We start from the raw sequence: 27,865 nt of genomic DNA, 5'->3' as shown, positions 1-27,865 counted from the left end.
GTAATTTTGTAAGTTACAATACTAAAAACTTATAATTACTATAGTTCATTAATATTTCCATGATATTTTATTTTTTAAACTGAATGTCAATTTTATTTTAACATTTTTATTGTATCGCCAATCGGTATTTGTGTAAATCTTAAATAATTTCTTAAATTTTATCTGAAATATGATAAACGTATGGATTTAAGCTTCAAATATATCCTTGAATATTTTATCAGAATTTTAAAATATACCAGGCGCGAATCCAGAATATTTTAACACAATGTGCTAAAAAAAAACAAAAAAAAAAATCGTTTATATCTTTCTGTTTTATGTTTAATTGAGTAGTGCAAAATTTTTGCTTCAAACATCATTAGTTATTATAAATTAATTTTGAAATAACATAAGTTTCTTACATATATTGTAACTATAATTTTCTTGAGTTTTTTTACTAAATTATTCAATAACTTTCTCTGGCAATTTTTAATACCCCTATGAATATTAAAGAGCATAAGTTCATTTAATCTTTCTTCTTTTATAGTTAATTTTATATATGTTTTTGTTCCTAAAAGTGAGGAAAATGTTCTTTCTGTAGTACAAGTGGTCAATAGTATAATGCAAATAACTTTTAATAATTACCTTAAATTCATATAAAATTCAGATGCATGAGTTAGTAATAGTTGGTGGTTTATTTAATTTAAATTTCCAAATTTGTTTCCATAAAATAATCTTACTTCTAACTTCTTCAATAATTGAATCAATTGGATCCTCAACATAAAATTTGGCTGGATTTATAATTTTTTCTATATCAGTATCTTTGCCTAAAAAATATGGTATTAAATATTTTAAATACATAATTGTTTCATGATCATTACTAACAATTCTATTTTTAATTTTTAAAGATCCAAAACTAATAAATATAAGGTCAAACAATAATATTCTTTTAGGTCATCGGTCAATATATTTTCGCAATTTATTTGTTTTAAACATATTTAGAGTTTTCAACTTTTTATCTTATGGGTATCACCTAATGTTAACAATTTAATATTAACTATTTAATCAAATTTAAATTTTGAATATGGTTCTTTCTTTTATTTTCACGATATTCTTTAATAGCTTTAACTATTTTCAATAATTTAAAGTATTCCAAATTTTGATTTTTCAGTTTCCCAGAAAAAAGCAAAGCAATTAAAAATAATTGTAACTTGAAGTTTAATTAAACATTCAAATTTCAACATAGAATTTAGTAAATTATTAGGTTTATTAGTAATAACTTACTACTAATAAGCGTATTTTTCTCATTAAAATTTTCAAGTCCGTCCAAGTAATTTATAATATTATCGTTTAATTCAAGAAATCAAAAATTCGTATCATGTTGTTAAATCCAGCGTGTTTTACATACAGATTTAAGTCTCCTTGATTTAAAATTTGGTTATACTTTCTATGATGTAGCTTTTAAGTATAAAATTAGTTTTAGTGAGCCAACTAACTAAAATACACAAACAAAATAGTATTGAAATATTTAACAGCGAATAGCGATGTAATAATAATAATTATTATTAGGAAGATTATATACGAGTTTACGATGGCGGCGAAAAGCACCTATAATATTGTAATTATTGTTATTTTTATTTTGAAAAATAACATAGGTAGGTAAATGTTAAAATTTTTAGTACAAATTGATTTTGATGCTGGCTTAGATGACAGAGGTGTCAGATGTTCTATCTCCCTAACCCGATTCTTGTCTGAAATATATCATTATTAAACTTTAAAATTTATTCGTATTTAATAGAGCCAAAGGTCATACATTTTTGTTTTTCATATTATATATATATATATATATATATATGTACAACGCATAATATATATTTATATTCAATTTAAAAAAAAAAAAAAAAAACAATCTATATTCTTACCATGTTTCGGCAGTCTCGGAATGTTAAAAGTTTTAAACTCGTAATAAATATTAAAATAGTTTTTCTGTGTTAAATCTAACAAATTGTCCGACTGGCAAATAATTCAGTTACGAGCGAGATACATTTGTTTTAAGCTGGATGCAATGAATCCAAAGGTGCATAAAAAGATTTGAGAAATTTAATATATCGAATGTTTATACACCATATATGCAATGACACGAGTTATTTTTCATGAGATGTTTTTCGCGGTTTATTTCTAACTGACGTTTAAATTTCCGTTTTGATTTTCTCTTTTGCTATTATACATTTGTGAGATTACTTTACATAATAGCTAGTGGTTACTGACTAGGAATTATGAATAGGCTTAACACGCAGCGTTGAGTTTTCGCGCTATACTGTTTTGTTTAATAATGAGAACTGTCGTAATAATATTATAATAGAAATACGTCTTGGTATTCAAAATATTAAACATAGTTCGTGTCTGAATTGTTTAATATTCCATAGCTTTTGCACATTCAGAATATTGTGTTATGTAAATAATAGCAACGTTTTAATAAAACATTACATTTACTAAATATCGATAATATACACACAATAATTCTTGCGTATTTAATATACATAACTATTTACTTATACTTACGATAAAACTATTTATTATTTTTCATACACTTTAACTAATTACATCAATTTTCTGTTGATAGTTAATAGATTTTTAAATTATATTTCATGCAAGCCATTAAAATATGTCTCATCAATGGAGAAAACATTAATTAGCATGTCAGTTGATAAGAAAATAACATTGTTTGACAAAATATATATCGTAACGTTGAATCGTATTGTCTTTGTTGAAACTTTTAAATTAATTATATATTTTAATTAAAATGTAGTCGTGTCATATTTTATACAAATCATTCAATTTATATACATACATTTTTAAAAGAACAAAATAAATTAATATTTTTTGTTACCTATTTTTGTATTTCGTTATATATATTAAAATTTTGCAGATATAAAACCACTTTTATATTATTAAAGTATTATACGTTTTAAAATTAACATTTTCATTTTATATATATAATAAATTTTAAAAAGTAATATTAGCTTCAAAGAAATAAAAAACAAAAAAAAAACGTATTAATTGAATGCCATACATGCATGTGTTGTCTCCGTCTTATATGCATACAATATAGCAAATTCCCATTCATTAATGCATAAACAAACCATTTTTTATTATAATCACAATATATAGTTTGATAAAAACAAAAATGATTACAAACAATAATTTATACTTCGTAGAAATCTTAATAAAAATATCACTTTCGTATTTGATGTCTCTGTCTTAAATATATAAAACAGCATAATTTCATTTATAGGAATCCATTTTATATTATTAGCTTTACTAATAGAGTAAATTTATTTATTATCAAACTTAAAGCTTAGAATATTATCTAGACCATTAAATAGGTTTTTATTAAATTTTAATATTTTACATAGCTATAATATACCTTAAAACATTAAATTAATAAAAGCATATTTAGTGGCCTAGATAATATTCTTACCTTTAAGTTTGTTCAAAGGTAAATTTATTCTAATTTTAAAGCTAAGAACATAAAATGGGTTCAGCTAAACGAAATTTTACTATGTTTTATATATATAAATATATATATTTCAAACGAAAACATCAAGTTTGAGTCCTATTAAGATTTCTACAAAGACGGCAATATCATTTATAATTATTGTTTTTTATCAAAATATAAACTATATTTTGTGATTAATATATATGAATGGTTTATTTATGCGTTAGTGACAGTTATATTTGTGTCTAACTTATGAACTACCTATATAAAATGTCTTTGCTTTTATTAAATGATATACTATTATGCAGTATGTTGCTCGGAAGGTACAATCTTACATTTTCCAACTCTTTCTGCTCATGTGTAACGATGAATTGCTAGGGTAAACAGTACCTTCTTATTATTTCTTAAATGTAAATAATTCGACGATCTCATATTTACATCATAATACATAAACAATTTGAATATGTACAATTAGCCATTTATATGCCTAAAGCTTATTGTTTATATCAAAATTTTAATGGAATAATATTTTCGTCTTAGTCTTTTATGATATGTGTGAGTTCATTTTTAGACAACAATATACATTATATAATTTTTAAAACTTTGAAAAATAAATTAATTTTTAGTACAATAATGATTAAAATACATCACGCATTTTATCCATCATACAAACATGTTAGACGTACGTGAAATTCAGAAAATAATTATTGGAATATCTTAATTAAACATAATGAGTTATGACAGACCCTGAACACATATGTACTAAGGTTTACTGTATAATATTGAATAAAGCAATCCTAACTTTTTTTCAAAATAATTTTTCACATTATAATAATATAAAAATAATATAATATTATTGTGGGTTGATTCTGTAAGATTTAAATCATAGCCTTTTTCTTCTCTGTTTTGTTGTTAGTTTACGTCAATTTGTTCCTAAATATTTTAATGACCTAAAAATTCATAGAAATATCCTATCTTTTTTTTTCACCATCATGTTATGAATTCTATAAAATCTTCTCTTTATAAACTTCTCTACGGCATTTTGTGTTTTTGTAAACCATCTTCTTACATTGACGATAATTATCTAAACTTATCTAGTTAAATAATCTAAAATCTTTTTGACTATAATATGTATGGTCAGTTATTCTTTTTTTGGATAATTTAAAATTAAATTTCTCATTTTTCATTGAAATAATATGAGTGGGTTCGTTCTTCAATGTATCCCAATTTATCTGCCGAGTCAACACTTCACATTTCAAAATTACTAATACTTTTTTACGAGTCAAACATCTTTTCTGCTCCTTGGAGCTCTAATTTTTCACTGAAGTTAACTATGGTAGCGTAATTGAGTCCCTATATAGTTTTAACTGTATATCCTCCTTCACTACCAATAATTTGTTTAATAGCTTGCTTAACTCAGTGTTTCACATTTAGTTAATAAAATATAATCTCATCAGTCTTTATTTCATTATCTTCCCATCTCACTACGATATTTCTTTTATTTTTCTTCTAGTTTATTTAACTATAAAGTTGCTACGGGTTTGAAACTATACTCTATAAATTCAATGTAATATAGTTCCAAGTTACCTGGATAAATGTTCATGAATTTTAAATTATTTTTAACGTTCTAAATATATTTCATAATCTGATTGGTTTACTTTTAACGAAAATGAATTAACAATTTTTATGTTAATTCTCTTTTTATGTACACAAAATATCGTCTTCGTGACATATTTTGAACATTTAATATTTATATTTATCATATTGTATGTGATATTCATCCATGTCTTTTTCATTTACTATAACTAATGTGCCTTAATAAATCAAATAAAATACAAATATGTAAATTTATGAACAACAAATGTTTAGAGTAAAGTAACATTTTATAACACGAAATTAAGTGAAGCAGAAAAATGTTCTGTAATACTAAAAAAGATATTTTATTGCCTTTGGATCAGGTTAGAATATGAGGATTCTATACGTATAAACATATTTTTAATAACTTGTACTAATCTTAATTGAATGAAAAATATTATATTATTATCTGTATATGTACACATTTAAAAATTTTATTGTAGGTGATAAAAGTTTAAAAAAAAAAAATAGCTTAAAAGGGAAAAAGTAAATAATCACTTTGTAGTACAATATTGAAATCAAGTGTAACTCGTAATTTTGTAGATCACTGTAATTGATGTGATAACTTTGAATTAAATGATAAATCATCGCATGTTTTTTTTTAAACAAATAAAAAAAAAAAATCGAAAATTTAATTTTTTTTTTTTAAATAGCTCAAAATAATTAATATATTATACTACTTGTATATGCAGAAAATCATAATATAAACCTAATGAAAATTTTAAGTATTTAAGTTGTATTTTATTTTTTTTTTGTTTTTTCTTAATTTTTTTTTTTAATTTTTTTTGTTTTTCATAATAATTATTAAAACTAATAGAATTTTTAATTTACCATCACAATTTAATTAGCTATTAGAAATCACTCTTATAGATCGAAGCATTTTTTTCATTATATTTTGTGTAAACAGACAGAATACTATATCATTGTAAAATCAATACATTAATCATACTACTCAGAATTAAAAATAAAAAAACAGATAAATAAAATTATTAAGTTATTTAAAATTGAATCAATAAACATTTATCATATATTTAATTTTGCTTAATTTTTTACTTAAAAATAACTATTATTTATACCACTCTTAGAAAAAAAAAAAAAAATATATATATATTAAAATTTTGAGGTGAATAGTTTATAAGCTCAAATACTTAAATACTACAGAGTACTGATATTTATGATAAGAAAAAAAATGATTACTATAACACTTGAGTATTAATTGAAAAATTTAATTACAAGTCTAATTACATTAAAATTTATTATGTTTTAAAATAACAAACGTTTTTAATCTATATAATTAATTGCTTGATCTTCTGAATTGTTATATACTACCTACACAGTACACACAATTCAAATTTTTATTTTTTTTTCTCATTTTTTATGTACAGAATACATATAATGTATTTCAATAAGCTTATTGACTTAAGGTAACATCAATCACATGATTATATTATAAAATATATGTGGCATTAAATTTAATTTTAATAGTCTTATTTTATTGTGCTATAATTTAAAATTAATTTTATATAAGTCTTTAATTAAAAATCATGTAAAACAACTGTGTCAATATAATTTTAAATAATTAATTATCTGTATTTTTTTTTTACTTTTTTTGAAAATCAAATTCAACAAAAATATATATGTATAATGGTAATTACTAAGTTCTAAACATAAATTTTCATGTATTGGTTTTTCAGAATAAAATGATTACATGATTTTTATATTATATTATATTATTTGAATGATGAATAATATTTTGTTCATCGGTTTAGTATAGAAATATTTAAATTAATAACAACATTATATTATACTTCAATAACTATTACAATTTAACTTAAAACGAGTTTGAAATATCAACACAATTTTAGATTTATTTGCATTAAGTATTTTTGAAATATGAAAATTTAATATTGTTCCGTATTGTTGCCATATCAAATTAAATACATAATAATTCATATAAATAACAATTTTAAAACGATTTTTTACTATTAATATAATATTAAAGACATGCTTTTGGGATATTTTTATCTTTAATCTACGATATATACATTTTTATTGTAATATAAAAAATATAAAATTTTGCCATTTTTGGTGTATTGCATATTTACATAGTGACATATTGATTAAGTGGTTGAGCAATGATGTTATAGACCATTTTACAAACTTCAATTTTGAATTAAGATAAATAGCTGTTATTTTGATGAGTAATTAGTTTGAATATAATACATTTAATATAACCATTTATAATATGCGGTGGTTAATATAATTTAAGTAGATGCTAGTTGACACTTCATGAGAAAAGTTAAATTGAAATGTACAATGTTTTACCAAACCAATTTACTCCGAAATACTACAAACATAGCTACGAATAAATGGTTTTCGTCTATTTATTTTATCGCTTTGTCATAAAATTTAATAATACAAGTTTATACGCATACATAGTTTGAAAAAGCACCTAATTGATTAAAATGTCTAATATTAGTAACAATGTATAAACAGCCAAAAGCAATATCTCTTTTCATAATTGATGGCATTTTTTTATGACAGTTTATTAAAAATGCATGATACTAGAATATTAAATCCATGATCATTCATATTACTATACAACTCATTAATTAGATCAGTTTTGAAATGTGGTTCAATTATATGATGTATATACACTAAATTAAATATTGAAAGTAATGAACGTGTCCACAATCACTTTTTGAAATTCATATCATATAAACTTAATATACCCGTTGAAAACTATAATTACCATTTAATCTGATAAAATTCAAATTTTTAAACCTTTTTATTATGTAGCAAACTATCAGACATAACTTTTAGGAATAAATTAATTAATGTATATATCAATCCACCTCTTCACTTAAATTCTATCCCTTTTAATGTTCCTTCATGGAATAGCTCCTCATTTTTTTTTTTTATACTGTCTTACTAAATAAGCTATTTCTCTAAATCCTCCTTTCCAAGATCATTATTTTGTTACAAAAAGAACACTAAAATCGACTTTTTCTTTTGGCCTTTTTTCATAATTTTAAATTCGCATTGTCTAAGTCAACAGAGTTAATTTTAAACTGTTATTAATTAATTGCATGTTTATTTTGTTTATATATTCGTATATGTATGTATATATATATATATATATATTAATATTTTACATTTATATTTATAATATAATTAATCAGTACCACAGGGATTTGGCCTATTTTTATTCATATACATTTATTTGAACAAAATATTATTATTATTATTATCGTCTAAAGAGTGATTAAAAGACTATTTATAACTAAAATAATATAATTCGAGAACCTTTAAAAAAATGCATGACATTTGTTCAGCATATTGTCATTTTCATGGATTTTTTTTTTAATCAAATAAAAATAATTTATTGATAAAAAAATAAACACTATTTATTGAAATATGGGAAATTTATAAAGTGAGAGTTATTCCATCATTTTTAGAACCATTTAATTTTCTACTCTATACAAGCCATCTCTGAATATATATTATTATTTATGTATCGTTTTGAAATATTTTGCTTAGAATTGAATTATTATTTTCTATTGTTTATAAAACGATATAGAATTGAACACTTAGTTTTAAGAAGTAATCAAAACTAAACACTTTCCGGGCTACCACTATTTGATAGTTAAAATGGTTAAACTTTTGTTGATAATGTGGTCTATTAGCAAGTTATAAAATCTTAGATATATAAAAAGCGTATATTTATTTCAAATTGTTTTATTAGTCATGTTTATATTTGGGATAGAATAAAAAAAAAAAAATAGACATTCTATACACGTGTCTTCAGTTTTTTTTTTTTTTAATTATAATACATAACGTGAGTAAACATTAATACGTCCAAATAAAGATTTTGAGAAAATCTTATTTTATTCAAAAAGATACATCGCTTTCATTTTTGATTAACCCAAATAATTGTGAGTAAATATTATTGAAACATATTAAATATAATTTAATATTTAATATTATCCTATGAAATGCATAATTATGTGAAATATGATATCTTGTAGTCATCATAATTTTTTTTTTATCAAATTTTTATAAATTAAACTTTAAACTATTATTACCTTACCAACAAAAATAGTATCTTGATCACTGTTTCCACTAATAAATTTACGTAAATATTGTTATATTTTTTTTTTTTTAATTTAATTTGATAATGTAATTTAAAAGTAATAAACGTTTTATATAATTCATATATTTATCAAAAATATTAAATCACTTGCTATTTTGATTTTTCAACTAATCTGAAAGAAGTTTCGTAATTTTAAATGCCTATATTGTACACCATGAACACCGCCAAAAACTTTATGGGAACTTTGTTGACCTAATAATGGCTTTTAGTTTCTTCTAGCAATATAAAACTAGTTAATATTAATTATATCAGACATTTCAGTATGTGTATTTAATATAGGTACAATAAATATATCACGACAGTAAAACTACACCTAACAGTTTAAGTTTATGTATAGCGATTTAAATAACTATACAAAGTATTTTTGTTCTATTCTGCGACTCCCTTAAAAGTATATAACTCATTTACTTATGAATGACAAATAATAATTTGCATTTAATTCACACGTTGTCAGGCTATTATTATGTAATATAATAGTGTTTTATGTATTTTTATGACGTAATATATTGTAATAGATTTAATATATCATAGGATATTTAAAAAAATTAAAATTATAATTATAAGTTAATAGCAAAGCTGTCTAGGTAAAATGTATATTTCATATATTATATTTTATTCAAATGTGTTTGAAGGTCCCAGTGAGAGATTTTCCGAATCCGTTTTCAGAAAGGATGAATTCCTGCCGATAGAAATATTTTATGTACTTGGGAACGCGTACTTGAAGCAGATACCGGACATTCTTTATATTTATACCCAGTCCAATCATAACTTGCACGACCGGTGTCGGTACCACACGTAAAAGTAGTATATACAAGGTAGTAGTTGTCTATGTAATAGGCTGTTTTTTTCTTTTCCCGAAGGTGATCGGACATATAAACATTACCGGAACGCAAAGTGTTGAAAAATCAATTTACTAGGATAAAAGAAAGTGAACATGGGGTGAGCGTAAATGTATATATATATATATATATATATATATATAAGAAAAAAAATGATAAATAAATATAAAAAAGGCAACGCTAGTGAATTTTTTTTTTTATTGTCAGCTTATTCCGTAGCTGTCGAAAACCGTTAGTGTAGTCGGCGTACATGTAGTCCGATAGCCTTACATAAGTAATGTATAATAGAATGTTTAAACCTTATAGTTCTATTTTTCTCAGTGTTTTATCAACCATAGTGTCCCATCCGTTGAAGTTTGATAGACAGAGACTCTGCTGAGTGTGATCGGCCGTATATGGGAATCCAGTTGAAATATTGCGCTTAAGAGAAAAACACATGCTGGATAATATTAGGTTAAGATAAAATTGTTTATAAGAGTGTTAAATGAAAAATAAAACCTAACCTTAAAATAACAAGAACTCTTGCAATTATCGAAGTAATTATGGTTATTAGGTATTTTATCGATATTATAATACAGTAGTATAATATAAAGGTTGCTTAAAAATTAAAAATTGTCTCATAAAAATGTTGTTAAAAATAAATAATGTTTTTTTTTTTCACTTAATAAACTAATTTTAAGTTCAGCAATAATTAATTTAAAAATTAATAATTAATTTAAAAATTAGGGTTTTTACTACTTTGTTGATACTGTTCAAACGTTACAATACAATAAATACTTTAAAATTAAATTTTTTATGTATAAATTTATTACAAGATATAAATGTAAATAATAAATAAAGATTACAAACTTGTAGTTGGATGTATAATATTTTTACCAAGATATTTATTGAATGTGTTGAAAGCAAAAAAGCGACTATCAAATTATTATATTTTAGTGTATATACCTACCACTTTCTAAGCACCGAAAGTTTGATCAGCTTCAACTGTGTATTTTAAGTTGTGATAAATAAGTTCTTTCGGATGCTTTTAGAAATCCTTATCTTAACATACAACACAATGTTGATAAGATTGTCGTATAAGTTAAAAAATAAATGACTTTATATAGTATACTATTTAGTATAGGAATTTCTTTTATACATATATAGTATTATTATAGTTTACTAATTGTTTTAAATTATTATTTATATTACATCTATATATAATTATTTATAATTTATATATACATAACTACATAATAACTTATCTAATATAGGTATGTAATGAAAACCCTAACAACTTTTAAATTAAATATTATATAATACTACTTTTACTTAATTTAACACAAATTGTAATATTACATTATATATGTAACGATGTATAATTTATTAATATATAATATATAATTTATCTCTTTCAAATTATATATATATATAATGAAAGCCTAAAACAGATTCAAGCATTGAAAAAAAAGAAGTGTTAAATAATAGTAATTATTATTATTATTAACTAAATTATTTCAAAAAATATTCACCATATTTTTTTTGTTAATATTAAAATAAAATAATGGTCTTTTTTTTCTTTTTAATAATTAATGGAATCCACTAAATGGATCTATCTGAAGTATAATTTTTTTTTTTCTTAAAAATTGATTAAACAACTCTTATTGAAGCTGTTTGTAAAATTAGTTTTAAGAATTAAATATTTGCTATTTGATATCCTATCAGTACACTTTATAACATCTGTCAATATTTGAAATAATGTCAGCGTTTTTTGAGACAATTTTAATTAAGTGAAATATTTAATACTTTTTTTCCTTCTGTACAATTTTTTTTAAATTTTAAATTAAAACATTTTAATAATTTTTCATTGTATTGATTTTTATAATTATTAATTTTTTGTATAGGTACTATATTTATGAAATTAAATAATGGTATTTGATATTTTATTTTTCATGCATTAAAGGTTACACGTAGTAACACATATTTACCAACCAGAAACTATTTAAATATGAGTACATAAATATTATTGTATAGAATCTTATAATATCATCTATTAAATAAGTTTTATTGTGTTTTATGTTTGATAGTAGGAATTTAATTGCTATTAGAATTTAAAAAAGTAACGGTTCAGATAAAATATTCTAAGTATTAGTTTTATTTGATGTATGATTAGTCCATGTCTGATAGTATTTTTCATCACATTTTTTTGAAACAGCATTGAAGCTTTTAGAATTCTATAAGTTTTATTGTTTATTGAATCATTAGAATATATTAAATCCAAGTGGTACGGTGGATTTCTGTTTATGTTAAAAAATGTACTTACTTTTTTTTTATAATCATATAAAGTTTAATTTATGATAAAACGTGTAGTTTTTCCATAAAAATGATGAAAATATTATCAGCTTATTTTTTTTAGTATTATTTTAATAGCATTAAGTTCATCAGATCTATCACTATTATAATAAAAAATAAATACTCTATAGATTATGTAGAATATAATTATATTATATTGATAGTATACACAGCTATTATGATGTATGTATAATATGATAGTTAAAACGAAAATTTTCTCAAGTTATTTTTATTTATAGTGTATGCACAAACAAATGTACTAGCATTTTTAATAGGATTTTTAATTCAATATACAAACTAATTTTAAATTTAAACGTGTGATTAAATTTTTGTTTCATCTTTATTTTAAGAGTATATAAATACATCTGTCGCCGCAATGATCCATCCGAAATCATAACATTTGCTAGTTTATTTTTCATTTTTAAATACACTGCTACTTCTAGTTTTTTAAATTTTATATTTTAGTTTCATTCAACCATATTTATAAACATATTTTTAAATAAAAAAAGGCAGTTTTAAAACTAATTGTCTTTCAAAAAAAAAAAAAAAAACAAAACAATAAAGACAATGCCATATTATATTAAAAGAATTAAAAGAGTACAAGCTCTCCAGTATACAATATACAATTTATAGTATAATATATAATAAAATTGTATATATCATATTATGATACATATTTTATTTTATTTTTATTTTTTTATTGGATGTTTGATTAACATTTACTTGTATTCTATTTTTTTTGGATTGAGATTGACTGAGTTTAAAGATAAAATAGTAGCCAAAAAAATTTCCAATAACTATAAGTACTAAATAAACTTTTATTGATATTCAATAAAATATCTAACAGACATTATAACAAATTAGTTTATTAAATAAAAGTGTATTGTTACACATTTTTCCTACTTAAATAAATGCAAATAGTTTTAGGCCGATATACCAGATGTTAGAGCTTACTTTGAATATGATTAAATCATTGAAATAAAATATTAACAAACGTATACAACATAATGAATCTAATATAGGCACATTATTATGCGCCTACCACATCATCATTATTCGAATGAATTTTTAATAATACAAACTAAAAGATTTAATAAGACATTTCAAGTTTCAACGCTACGATTATCAATAATTTAACGATTGCAAAGGTCTAGGCTAGCATAGTTTGATACAAATAAGTAGCTTAACTGTAATATGATGTATAGAAAATGTATCGTATAAATTTATAGAGGTTTTGGAACTAACAATACAATTTGACACGTAAATTTAGTACAATCAAAAAACTCTTTAACAGATTATTATATAGTACAAAAGGCTCTCAATCTATTGTTATTAAACTATCTATGAGATTATATTAATCATATTTATATGTAAAATGTGTAAAATACTTATCTATCGATAAAAGTAAATGCTTAATAAGCTCCATAATGATATTATTTTTTTGCATTATTATCATTATAATAAATATTTTTTAAGTACTTTGGTAATTCGGCTTATAATATGAATTAATTCCACTATTTAATCATATCATATTACACCGACGAATTAAGTAAACACAATTGGAAATTAGTTTATTTGATAACTTTCAAAGATATATATTATGTTAAACATAAAAAACAAAATTTCTTTATTTATTTTACATTAAATAAATATTATAAATTATAATTATATATATTTATACCTATAATATAAAATCTATTTTAAACAATCATCATTTTTAAAGTTATTTTAGAAACGCTATGATGATGGTGGTTGATAATTGATTTATTTTTTTTTTTTTGTTTTATAAACTATATGTTAGTATTCTAGTTAATTATTTAAAAACAATATAGCAATTATATAGTAGGTAAAAAATAAAGTGTAGCTTGGCGTGGCGCGTTGGCTGTTACTAGTCGCGGAATGCGACTGAGAGTAAGTAATGGCCACAACTACTAGCTCCCGGATGGGTGACCACCCGGGATCGTAATGGTTAAAAACCTTGCCACACATACATGTGTATCAACCTACTGTACCAACCTTACCCCTAACACAGTTCATAACCCTTACAACAGCTAATGGCCCTAGTCGCTGGGCTTAAGTTCAATGAAAAAAAAAAAATAATAAAAAAAAATAAAGTAAATAAAATATCTTAATGTAATAACCCCACAACAACTTATATTGTCTTCATATTACAAACGTAAAAATATCAAATTTAAGGCTAGAAAAACCAATTTTGTGTTAAAAGCTTAAATGATAAAATTAATTTATCTGTTGTCAAACGTAAAATACAGAACATTATTTTTATTCCGAAATAGAGAAATATATTTAATATAATACATAACATAATTGAAGTTTTTCTTTTAAGGTATTATTAACCAGTAGGATAATAATAAATTATGTAAAATAAAATACAAAAAGCTAAGGACTCTAAATATTGTAAATTAAAATATAAGTTTATAAGCGTTCTATAAAATCAACGTTTTTTTTTTTATTTTTAAATCGGATCATAGATACAATACATCTAAAACTTAAAACAAAATAACACAAAATTAGTTTTGCTGACCTCAAATTTGATAAGCGTTACGTGAATAAAACAAATACAATACATGCACGTGTTTTCTGAAAAAAAGATATTACATAATTTAGTATAAGTGACCTATAATTTAAAATAAAAACTATTATTGGTTTGACTGAACATAAACCATTAAAAACGTTACTGAGAGAAAAATCAATAGCGTTGTATATATATATATATATATAAATATTCCATTAAGGTGAAAAATATTTTAAAGATATAGTTGTTTTATTAGAACTATAAAATGACTTTAAAAAAAAAAAAAAAAAAAAACACTGCTGGCAATGTTTTGACCATTATCTGTGGATACATCATTAAAGAACATTATTAGAGGACACGAATTTTCTTGTTTTATTGAACAAACAGAATAGAGACAAAAAATGCTTAGCTTTTTAAATTCTGTTTCATCGATTTCAATTCAAATAATTGAAAGAAAAAAAGTATAGGATTTATGTTTTAATATACCTACTTGATATTTTGATTTTTTTGAAAATTTTTGTGAAATATATTAAATTTTATGTTATTTATCACGATTTTATAAATAGTTTTGCTATACGTAATTTAAAAATATAAGTATTAAAAGTATTGTTTCCGAGCAACTGAAAAATCTAAAATAACAAATGTATAGAGTTAAAAATTTAGAATCAAATATTTTAAATAGCTAATGCTTTATTTATCTATATTAAATATTTACATTGCCGTGCAAGTTTTAAGATTTACTTGGAAAGTGGGTAAAAAAAAATCTTATATTTTAGACGTGAAATTATGTACATAAAAAACAAGAACGTGAAATAATATGTGTATCACGATTTATAATATTTTTATATTTGATAAGAGCATTATACTAGTAGAGGTAGCGGCGATTCTAAAAGTATTAATACAGTTTTCGACTCTAAAATCACTAATTTTTGGTCTTGTGTTTTCCTCAAATTTATCTACTTTAGTACAAAAAAATACAAATTAACTAATTACAATAAAAACTGATTGCCCACTAATCAAAATCAGTAAGTCTATAAACTTGAATTATTATCAAAATTGTATTCATGTAATTGATAATTGACTGTGAACCGTTTTTTGACTTATAAAATTCAAATTTAAATTAAATGTATCAATTATTAAGAACAGTTAATATTGACTTGAACTTTTTTAAAACTTAAATAATTATATAAAATATTTAAAGATATAATTCATTTAACTGTCAAAAACATTTTGTTGCACTACATTGGTTTAATCATGAAATTAAAAAAAAAAACTGTGTACATAAAAAAAAAAAAAAAAATTGTATAAATCAACTGGAACCAAGTTTGTTTATAATAATTGAATGTATATAGTTCGTAAAAAATGTAAAAACTTTTAAAATATTGTTCCAATGAATATTAGTTAATAATTCAATATTTTTTTAAACATTAAGTCTTAGGTTTTTTTTTTTTGAAATACTTGTCAATTAAAAATAACTTAATTTCATTTTTATAGTAATGTGAAATGATAAAAAATATGTTAGATAACAATTAAAGACATATCTAACATGTTTAATTAATATTTCTTTTTGTTTTTTAACAAGACGTGTCGATGAATTTAAACAATTTCCAAAATCAATTTTTCAATTAGATTTAACTACTGGAATATTAAGTGATCATTTGAATATACATTATATTATTTCTGTTACCAAGTACAAAAATAAAATGTCCATTGATCGTTATATATTTAAAATTAATGTTAAACCAAAATTTATGACACACACACACACACACACATATATAATTTTTTATTAACATTAAACTCAATTTTTTATTCAAATTAAAAGATTTTCTTGGCCTTAAAATCTATCTTATATTGTTGTTGATATTTTACATAGATATTATAGAATACATGGAATGCATGGATATGTAAGTAAAGTTGATGCGATACATACTGGTAGAAATAAGTTACTTTGTACATTTGAATTCGAATTATTATTGAAAATGATAAAAAACAATTGTAAATGTCTGATTCTTTTTTATCGTGGTTTAGGTCTTATTTAATACGAAGAACTTAATAAGTAAAAATTAAAAAATTAAATTCTTTCCTTGTCATTCAAAATTACGCTTGCTAGACTATGGTCATATTTTTCAACTTTTAGTTTTACATTTTGCTAATAACTTGGACACAGTTTTTTTTTTTTTTTTATTGCGTAATATTTATTATTCCCATAGACAGTTTTTAATAATATAACTCAATAATATACTGTCATAAAGATTGCTTTAAATTTCATTAAAAGTTTCTATTTTATTATGTAACACTAATTTGCTTGAAATTAACATTGATTAATGTAACTAAATATAAATTACATACCGATAAAATCCAATTATAATAAATTATACAATTAATAACATTCCATTAATTGCTGTTTCCTTAATATAAACTTAATATTTAGGCATTTGGCTTAGCAACCAAATAGATATGATATAGTAGAAGGTTAGAATTTATAAAGTTTAATTATTGACAACTTAAAAATTATATATGCATGACACTATTTTATTTATCTCAAGTTTACTCTATAACAAAGTACAACAATAGCATAATTCGAAATTATTTTATCAGTTATTAAGTTATTGGATAAACAAAATTGAAAATAAATTCAACACCTAAACTTAATTTATTGTGAACGAAAATAGCCTTAGTAAGCTAACTCATCAACGATTATATAATATTATATTGTTTATTAGTAAATTACTCAATAATGTAAAATATTTAGATATATCGATAAGAAAACATTTCGATGCTTTTCACACCCTACCAGAAATCAATTTATTTTTCAAATAGATTTTTACACTTATATTATAGCCATAATATGTTAGATTAATCGACTACAATTCTCTTCTTATAATCGTAATAACATTATGATTTTAACATTGATTGCTTATCATTTCTTTATACAAAAATTAATTTTTTTAATTAATGTGACTTATATGTATGTTTTACCCTTAATGTAATATCATATTACCAAAAAATAATAATTATTATCATAGACCATAGTACATATTTATTTTTATTTTAAGTAATTTATACGAATCATAGAAGAATAATGTTTTTAGATTTATTTTTCTAAAACCATTTTGGTGGTCAATCATCGAGTTTTTTGTTTACAACACGTTGCTATACTTACTACGGCCGCTAATTAAGTTTACTTAAATATAACAATTAATAGTTTTACTTTAAAATACTGAACTTTAAAGTTATTGATAATTTTTAACCTTCAAATTTATATTTTTAATATATTTGAGAATAAAACCATCAGTCAACTGTAATTATTATATTTACATACTAGTTTTAAAAAGTTATATTCGATTAAAATGTATGTACGTAATTCAGTAAAATAATTTGTTGTTTGGCGTAATGTATAAGTAATATCAATACATTTTATATTAAATGGAATGTACCTCCATCACGACACTACGACAGGTACCAGCAATGGCCAACGCCCGACAATTACTTACAGCGTTATTCATGACGGCCAACGTTTTTTCGCGTTTGATTAGTAATTACTATTTCCCAAGGATAGTTTAGTTATTTTTAATAAAACCATTGATACATAAAATGTTTTTAAATGAATTGAATTTGAACAAAAAACTAACTTTGAATTAAAACTTTATAATATACACATGTTGATTAGTCGCCAATATTTTTTTCGTGATAATGAATATATTTATTATAATATATTCTATATTATAAAAAAACCATTATCAAAAGACAATGAATTCGACATGCCTAAGACGCATTAAAGATAAAATGCGAACCTTAAAACATAATATTAAGTCTATCTCGATTCTTGATCGTAATAATGATTCTATGCTTTTCAATAATATTATTGTAAACCATTTCTGTAGAATTCGTATTCAAATAATACGCAAACCAATAGGAATAACTGAATAAATTTATCATTTATGGCTGTATATTATAGAAAACTTATCAGTTTTTTGTACACGCACGATATGATATTATAAAACGTCACAATCCGTGAAAATCAGAAACACGACAGGCTAATCAATTTTTTTTTTCGTCTAATTTACTTATTAGTTCTATAATAATTTTAATCGACAATAAAACAAGCACACGATTATAATTTTACTCATACCTGCTAAAAATTTAGCGATAAATTGCCAAGGTTTATATTTATTTATTGTCGATATTTTATTAATGGTGGGGAAATTCAATTTTAAACACTGTTTGGTGAAACTTGTCATGCATATACCGGCAATAAGTTTCAATGAAACGATACAATTTTCCAAATAATTATCACAATACGTGTTCGTGCTTGTTATATATTTATATAATATATATGCGTACGCACAAGTCTTTCGTTTCGTCACGTGTTTGGGTTTTCTTTACAAGCACTGCGTGATGTAAGTTTATATATATACACATAAATAAAAATTTAAACCTACGCAGAAACACGCGGCTTACGACCGAACGACGCACTTGTTATTTCGGTTTTTGTTTTATCAAGGACATCCCATTAGAACTCAAAAGTTACTCTCACACTATTCAGACCACCACCGAGTCATTTTCAAGTCTTTCACCCTTTGGTTTTTTTTTTTTTTTTATATTTCCAACTCGTGTACATTTACATATGTATAGAGTTCTTGCTATTGTATTATTTATCGTTACTATTATTATTATTATTATTACTATTATCATTATCATCATTATTATACACCGGTTGTAGTACGTTGCCATCTGTAACAGTGCATATGTATAATTATTTATAATCGTGCATGGTTGTAAACGTTATAATATGTTCTCAGTAATTCATTTATTTAAAAACGCTCATTACTTCAAAATCTATTAACGTTTTTGAAAAATGTTATCTCATAAGCTACTCGTCAATATTTTGATTTTTTAAATAAAAATACTATAAAAAATATTCTATTTCAGAATATGAAATTAAAATAAATGTATTTATCATTCAAAAAATGTAAAAAGGTTAAAAAATTATAACGATACATAAAAATTATAAACGATTATAAAAATAATTAAAAATATAATTTTTAAAAAATTTTTGTTTTATTTTGACTGAAAATAATGGAAAAATTATTTATTTTTTTTAAACAATACATTTCGAAATAATGAATATAATTCCGTAAAAGAAACATTTATATATAATATTTAATAATATTGTATGTAAATTGTAAATAATTAAAAATATGTTAATTACTTTCGTGGAATAATTTTTTTACAATACATACATACGTAGAACGGTTTTAGACATTTTTATTACTATTAAAATAATTATTATTATTTTTATTATTATTGTAAACATCACTACTAAATAAATGAAAACGTGTAGGTCGCATAGTGTTGAAAATTATATTGTTTACCTGCTATTTATGTGAACAAGATGGAACAGACATTATAAGTTCCTAAATAAACAAACTCGTGTCGAAAACGTTAACCATTGAAATTATATTTTACAGCTCAAAATTCGACTCACGTGTAATAGTAGACAAAGTAATAAAAAAAAAATAAAGTATACAAATAATAAGGTTAAAGAAAAAAATGTTTTAATAATAGACTAAAAAGCCTATTAAAGGTTTTGTTATTGATGCCGTTATTGATTGCACCTTCACGTAAGTACATGTCAACAACCATTAGATTATTAAATATTAATAAAATTGAATCCTGATATAATTAAATTTCCACCATTGTGAAATTCTAAAGAAAAAAAAATATAATACGATTTGGAAAAAGTAGGCAATCGAGTAGTGATTTTAGAGTTATTCTACTATTAATTACGCATGGATTGGTTTTGAAACTAAGTATTTACCTTCGGAATTCTAATGCAATTTGGATAATATACCCAATATTGTATAACTGTAGGTATGTAGATATTTCGTTTTTTGTTTTTTTTTTTTTTTAATAATCTAAACATTTTCAGTATAGTTTTCATTGTTGTTTTTCGTTGTGAAAAGTTACGGCATTGTCGTAGAAACGTATTGGCAACGGTACAAAAGTGGCGTAGTAAATAGTATACAAAGAGGTATTTTTTCTCTTTTTTCATATTGAAAAATATTTTAAAAATTGTTTATCACCAGGACGGTATAAATAATACAAGTATTCGAAGTCACGTATTATACGATAAGAGTATATTATTATAAACGATATTTCGAAATTTTCCTTATTCTCTTTAGTTGAAGAGAATCTATAAAAAATCTACGTATTATTTATTACACAGTGTACCATATATTTATAATATTATCATATTCTTTATTTCCCATACGATTTTTTTATATTTTTCCGTCTGTTATATTGAATCGTATATGTACCTTTATCCATCGTTACCCATGTGCTTTCATTGTTGGTAGATTTTACATGTCCATAAAATTATCAGGAATATTATATATAAACACCATTTTCCTTGACGCTATCGTACTATGTATTTAGTTATATATTTATACATAAATCCCTAAATACGAGTATTGGCCCCATCATGCGTGTACACATCAGTGTATACGTATACATTATTGTTGTTGCAGAAATCGTTATTAATTTGTATAATAACCTCAGTGTCTACTTTTTCCAACTGAAGATGAAAATTATGTTATTGCCCTCCTTACCTTTAAGCTCGTGAATAATCATTTAATACTGCTTTCAAATTGTAAAACGAATTATTTTTGATTTTATGCTTTTGAAATAAAAATATTTTTCAGATATTTTTTGGATCGAAAATTATATAAAAGATTATATAATAATAGTCTTAATAGTATTTGCGGGAATCTATTATTAATTACCTTGATATATGTATTTATTATACAAGAAATAAAACTATTTGAAAACAAATAACTCGAGTATAAAATCTAGAAATATATTTTTATTTTTGTTTAAGTATTTAAATAAAACTTATCATATAAAAACATATTTACATATTTTAAAACGAAAACTCTATTTATAAAATTGAAAAACGAATAACTTAAGTTAAAATTATATTTACATTGTAATAACAAAAATGAAAAGTAATTTTAGTATATTACTTTCATCAGTAGATATAAATAGAAGTATAGCTGTAGTTAGAAATTGTATTTTGATAGGTACATATTATACTTGATGATTTATAAAAATATATATTATCAACTATTAGATGATTCAATGGGTTCAATAAATACGACAGTCCCACAATAATAAATACTATTAACTGCAATAGTTAGTTATAATATTGTGAATAGCTTACTAACTTAAAAGCCCATAAGGGAATATTATATTAAACGTACCTATCTGGTCGTAAATTATTTCCTTTATCACGGTTTAATTATAATGTTTTAGTTATCAAACAAAAAACTCGTTTTTAATGATTATAATAATATCAATCATTAATTAATGACTACTGTTAAAGTAATAGATAATATTTAAATGTTTTGATAAATTATTGATTTAAAGTATTAACAATATATTATTATATATTATAATATATAGATGAAGTACACATATTTACTCGTATATTTGTATATGTACGTACACGTTACACAAGCGTTTTGAGTAAAAACAAGATATTTTTTTTTTATACATAATTCAATAATATAGTGTGCATAATACGTATGTGTTTTTGTCTGAAAAACAACCGAATCTACAATATTGAGCATTATTTTGATAAAATAATGAATAATTAATTATATTTTATATTATATTATTTTAAATTAAAATGTGTACTAACATTATTTTAACTAAAGTATTTATTTTTTGAACAAATTAGAAAAAGCTTAATTGTTACAATAAATTATTTACCTTATTAATATATATATTATGTTAGTTAAAATGTTGACTAATTAGAAGTTGAACAATTAAATAAAAAAATTGACCATTAAACCGTTAATATCTAACCTTATAACCTAATCTTTGTACGTATATCGAATATCAAAAAGTTGTTTATGGATAAAAATAAAGCTAAACATAGCTTAACTTACCTTTTTTTTTTAGTAAAAAAAAGGTATTTTAATTTAGGTAAATAAGCTATTTATATAAAATAGTTTTTTTTTTTTTTTTTTAGATAAATTATTGTGTTCGGTAAATAATTTATATTGTAATAGAGTATTTATATCTTGATCAATTTTATCTAACTATTATATTACACATGTTCAAATACTAGATTAATATTTATTTATGTTTGCACTCCATAATATATTGCAAAATTAATGATATAATACTATACATCTATACCTTTATAATGAACTAATTAAATTCAATGTATTGACTAAATAGTACATTTTTTATAAAAAAATTGGTTTTAAAATACTTTTATAATATTATATATATATAAATATTTGAATTATTGAATTAAAAATAATATTTCCAACCATGCACTTCCCAATTTACACTGTGTGTATTGTGTACGTATAACAGAAAGTAGTACAATATTATTCTTAAATTAATGGGAACTCTGTTATAATTCAATATTAATACAGTTTACGTACAGAAAAATTGTTTTGTATTAACATAATGAGTAATATTGTAGTACCTACTATAATATACCTATTATTATCGCGTAATACACGTGTATTACAACTTTAAAATAATAATAATTAATAATATTATTTATAGTTAATAAAATAACTACAAACATTTATTATTTCTATAATTAAATAAAAATAATTTCTATTTTATTTTAAATTTTAGTAGTGGTATTTTATTGGCCGATTTATATGTTAGAAAACATATTAATAAGTCATTAAATTTAATTTAATTATTGAAACTACTTTTGTACTCAATAACTGTTTTTTTATACACGTAGTTAAATCCAGTTAATACACACAGCAACTCATATAGAATGTAAAACTCTCAAAGTACGTTCATTTAGTTAAGGTTATAGTTGACTATGTTCTAAAAATATGGACAAAATACATTATGATAAAAAATGATATTAACTAATTTCTAATCAATTGAAACAATTATTTATCAACATTTTTTTAATTTATTTATTTAGTTATTTATTATTATTATTATTAGTATTATTATTAGTTTATTGTATTAAAATAGAGAACATAAAATTTTGGATTTTATTTTTTTATATAGATATATTATTATTATTAAAAAATAATAGTAGTAGGTATAATTTAGCGCTTAGTCAAAATAAAATACAAGCTTCAAATTATTTTATTGAAATTTATTACACTTACAAGAACTTATCTGGTAATTCATATATATATATATATTATATATTGCTACAATGTTGTAAAATTATTAAACTTATTATTTATGCATTACGTGACTATTTTAACAAGGATTTATTTGGATACATTTCCAAACCTCTAAAATATACACAACCCATATATTATTATACAATTAATGTAATAATACATAAGGTTCATAGAGGTATAATATGTAATATTGTTGTTCATACAATATAAGGGTCTATAAATTATGTAAGGGCTTGATGTAAATATTACCGTTACAAACAACTATCCAGCACATAATCTTCATAAAACAGAAAGTACATCTTGTCATGTTGAAGTTGATGTAGAAACTATTTCAATATTTGTATCTAATTATTGGTTATTGCGTCTATCTATACGGGCTATATGATTCTTCAGTAACTTTGATTATCTTATATGAATAGCACAATTTCACACAATATGTTATATTCTTTTAAGACAATTTTATAATCTGCGAGACAAAATAATACAATAACTAAATATATTGTGTATATCTAACAAAATTTAGTATGTAACGGATAGGTCAATAAACTAATTCTCTTCGACATGATAAGCTACAGGTACCTATTTTCTTTTTTTACAGAATGTAAATTATATTTATAAAATATCTTATTCGTAAGTATAACTTTGATTCATGACCCACATTCCACTCCTTTATTTTTCTTCTCAACAAAATATTGTGGTTATGATTAATACTCGATGAAAAAGTCATATAAATTTTTTTTTTTAAGGTAAATCCCAGATTTTCGAGATATTTTCACCTCATATTTGAAATGATTTTATGGATGGTGATGGTGAAAAGTCAGATATTGATATATTGTGGACTGCAATTAGATAGCAATAAATAGGGATGGAGATAGATTTTCGATAAATTTATGTACTAGAAGTTTATAGATAACTAATTTTTAACATTCTAGTGCCTATTTTATTATATTTTAATTTTAAGTACATATTTATTCCGCTTAAAATTTGAAATTGATATACAGTTTTTCTTGAAATTTAAAAAAAAAAAAAACAAAGAACTGAAATACATATCTTCAAAAATACATTAATTATACATTATAATATACAGGTAAAATTTCAATTTTTAGTTTTCGTCAGAAATTGTATAATCAATTTATGTCAAGTATGGTGTATATTTTTTTTAATAAACACAAATATCATATACGTATACATACACAGAATTGTTGTTTTTAATGAGTTGTACATTGAATACTTGAATCAATTAGAATCAATTAGTGTTAATGGAATCATACTTCGTACAAATTGTAATATAAAATCAATTTTTATTTTCATACAAAAAAACTATTTAATTTATTATTTACTAGTTAGTTATTATCATTAGGAATTTTATATATATATATATATATATAATATAGACACGTTGATTAGACGTTTATATTTTATTTACCTAAGTGTTTTTGCGTATTTGGAAATTTTTTAGAACATAAATGTTTGTATTTTTATGGCAAAAAGTCCCTAGTCTCATCAATAATTATATACTGATAATTGATAGAACATATTACTGTAATCCGCTCCATAAAATTATACCGTACGGCAGTCGGTTTGATCAAGCTTACTGTGGTTGCTGGTGTTTGCACGGCCGTGAATTGATATGTATACCATTATTATAATTCACAAATTCATTATTAAGCTAAAGGACGATATCCGGTGAGATTCTAAACCTGAACGGTCCAACCACTAAACATAACAATACCATGTTTTATGGTCCAACTGCTGAGCATATTGTTTAGGTACGGTTATTGTGGCGAGCGGATAACTATGCTATTTTCCGTTGGTCCATATATTATAAGTTATAACCGTTATCATGCAGTCGTTTTCTTCACTTTCATCTTAAATTCTCGTTCAATTTTTTCATTTGAAGTTTTATTCTGTTTACAGTTTTTCGTTTTGCTTCAGCGGTTGCGTATGTGGTGAATTCAGTGCGTATATTGATCTATAACCTACCGTTTTCACGTTGCGTTCACATATGTGTATTTTACTATAAGTTTTATACAGTGGCAAATAGAGTCTTTATTACATCTGATCTAATAATACATGGTGATCGTTTATCGAGAATTACGTGTTGGATGCTTGGGTGGTATGTCAAGGTAGGATGGATGAAATTAAAAATTATATTCATTTATTCCTTAGTGACAATCATTTTAATTATTTATAAGTTCTTTGTAGAAATATATATTTTATTACATTTCTACAACCATTTTTATAAATTAGAATTTATTGTGTTTTCGTGTTATAATGTAGTTAGATTTGGAAAATTTGAAAAACACCTTGGTTGAAAAAAAACTTGGCAATCACGTAATGTGCTATTTGAAACTTGTTACTATACAGTTTTCCAAATTATGATTTACTGTTTACTAGCGATAGAAAAGTATAGTATTAGTTTACACGTAGACTAAGATAGAATAGTTCCATCATAAATCGCGCAGTGGTTTTTCAACGACGAATTATGTATAATGATCGTAGGGTTTCAAGTTCTTACGCTTCAAATAATTTTTAAAATCACATATAATATAAGTAAGCCAAGCGTTGATATAAATAAGTTATAATTGATTATTTAAACCGATAAATGGATATTAATTGTTAGTATTTATTCGTATAGATAAAATAATATACTTTTGTATGAAATAAACTTTAATTTGAATGATTATATATAATTATTGTACGTAAGAATATAAATTAAAAAAAGAAAAAAAAATTTTAAATTTCTTCAACGCTTTAATAAAGGTTTATCGAATTCAATGCCGTGTTGAATCGTTTGTGAATGTTTTTGGCATACAAACCACATTTATTTATTTAGTTTTATTGATATGATAGTAATATATGACTGAAAGAACTTGTAACTACCTCAATAACATTAAATTAAGATAATAATATATCGATTACTCGTTAACCATTATTACTAGTGTGCCAATATTATACCTATAAACTATTATTTATTATTATTAAACTTGCTAACGCAACTGCTACCCTATAATTTATTTAATAGAGTACGTTACAATTGTTATAACATTTAAAAATTTATATATATATATATTATCAATAGAACGATCTCAATCCAACCATTTTTTTTCGATTGTAAACCGTTCATTTCTAATTTTTATTAGTCATCCAAGTAGAAAATTTTATCGATTATATTTTTTAATATAAATTATGCATTACCTTTATATTTTTAAGTATATACTTAGTTAAATTATTATTATGTGTAACCCAATATATAATAACAATTAAGTACGTGTAATTTATTCGTGTTATCAGTTATCACTGATTTTGTAATTTTTCGCATGTTAAAATTTATTAAAAGCCGATAAGTCATAATAGATCATGTATTATAATACATCAAACGCATAGATGTATATTGCATGTTAGTATGATATTTTTATTTACTACAAATTTAAGTAAACTCGAAATACATATTATTATCAATCTACAAACTTGTTTAATTATTTAATATTTTATCCAAATGCGATGACATATACCATACATTATCATATATGTAGCATATTATAACAAATTATAATATCGATGTGTCGATTAATTTTTAGCAAAATATATCATTTGACAATCATCTACTCCAAAGGGTGTTCAAAAAATAACGAATACGTTACGTATGTTAAAAAATATGGAATAACTAATAATGTAATATAAATTTATTATTAGAACATAGAACAAATTTTA

The 27,865-nt window shown here is 22.6% G+C and overlaps 1 protein-coding gene across 3 annotated transcripts in view; it reads left to right on the top strand.

Moving 5' to 3' along the window:
* Positions 1-27,865, top strand: part of LOC112601473 — a 107,087-nt gene that overhangs the window by 9,028 nt on the left and 70,194 nt on the right. Inside the window, exon 1 of one of the 3 annotated variants that reach the window (XM_025349118.1) lies at positions 26,262-26,277. The exons of the other annotated variants lie outside the window; for them this stretch is intronic. The gene's annotated coding sequence lies outside the window, so the exon portion shown is untranslated. Of the gene's footprint in view, positions 1-26,261; positions 26,278-27,865 lie in introns of those variants that run through there. 3 annotated transcript variants of the gene reach the window in all.

The sequence above is a fragment of the Melanaphis sacchari genome, unplaced genomic scaffold (genome assembly GCF_002803265.2).
Source record: "Melanaphis sacchari strain LSU unplaced genomic scaffold, SCAv2.0 Contig79_pilon_pilon, whole genome shotgun sequence".
In the NCBI taxonomy this organism is placed as follows: Eukaryota; Metazoa; Arthropoda; class Insecta; order Hemiptera; family Aphididae; genus Melanaphis; species Melanaphis sacchari.
The sequence above is the reverse complement of the archived record's forward strand: the minus strand, read 5'-3'. Positions and strand labels throughout refer to the sequence as shown.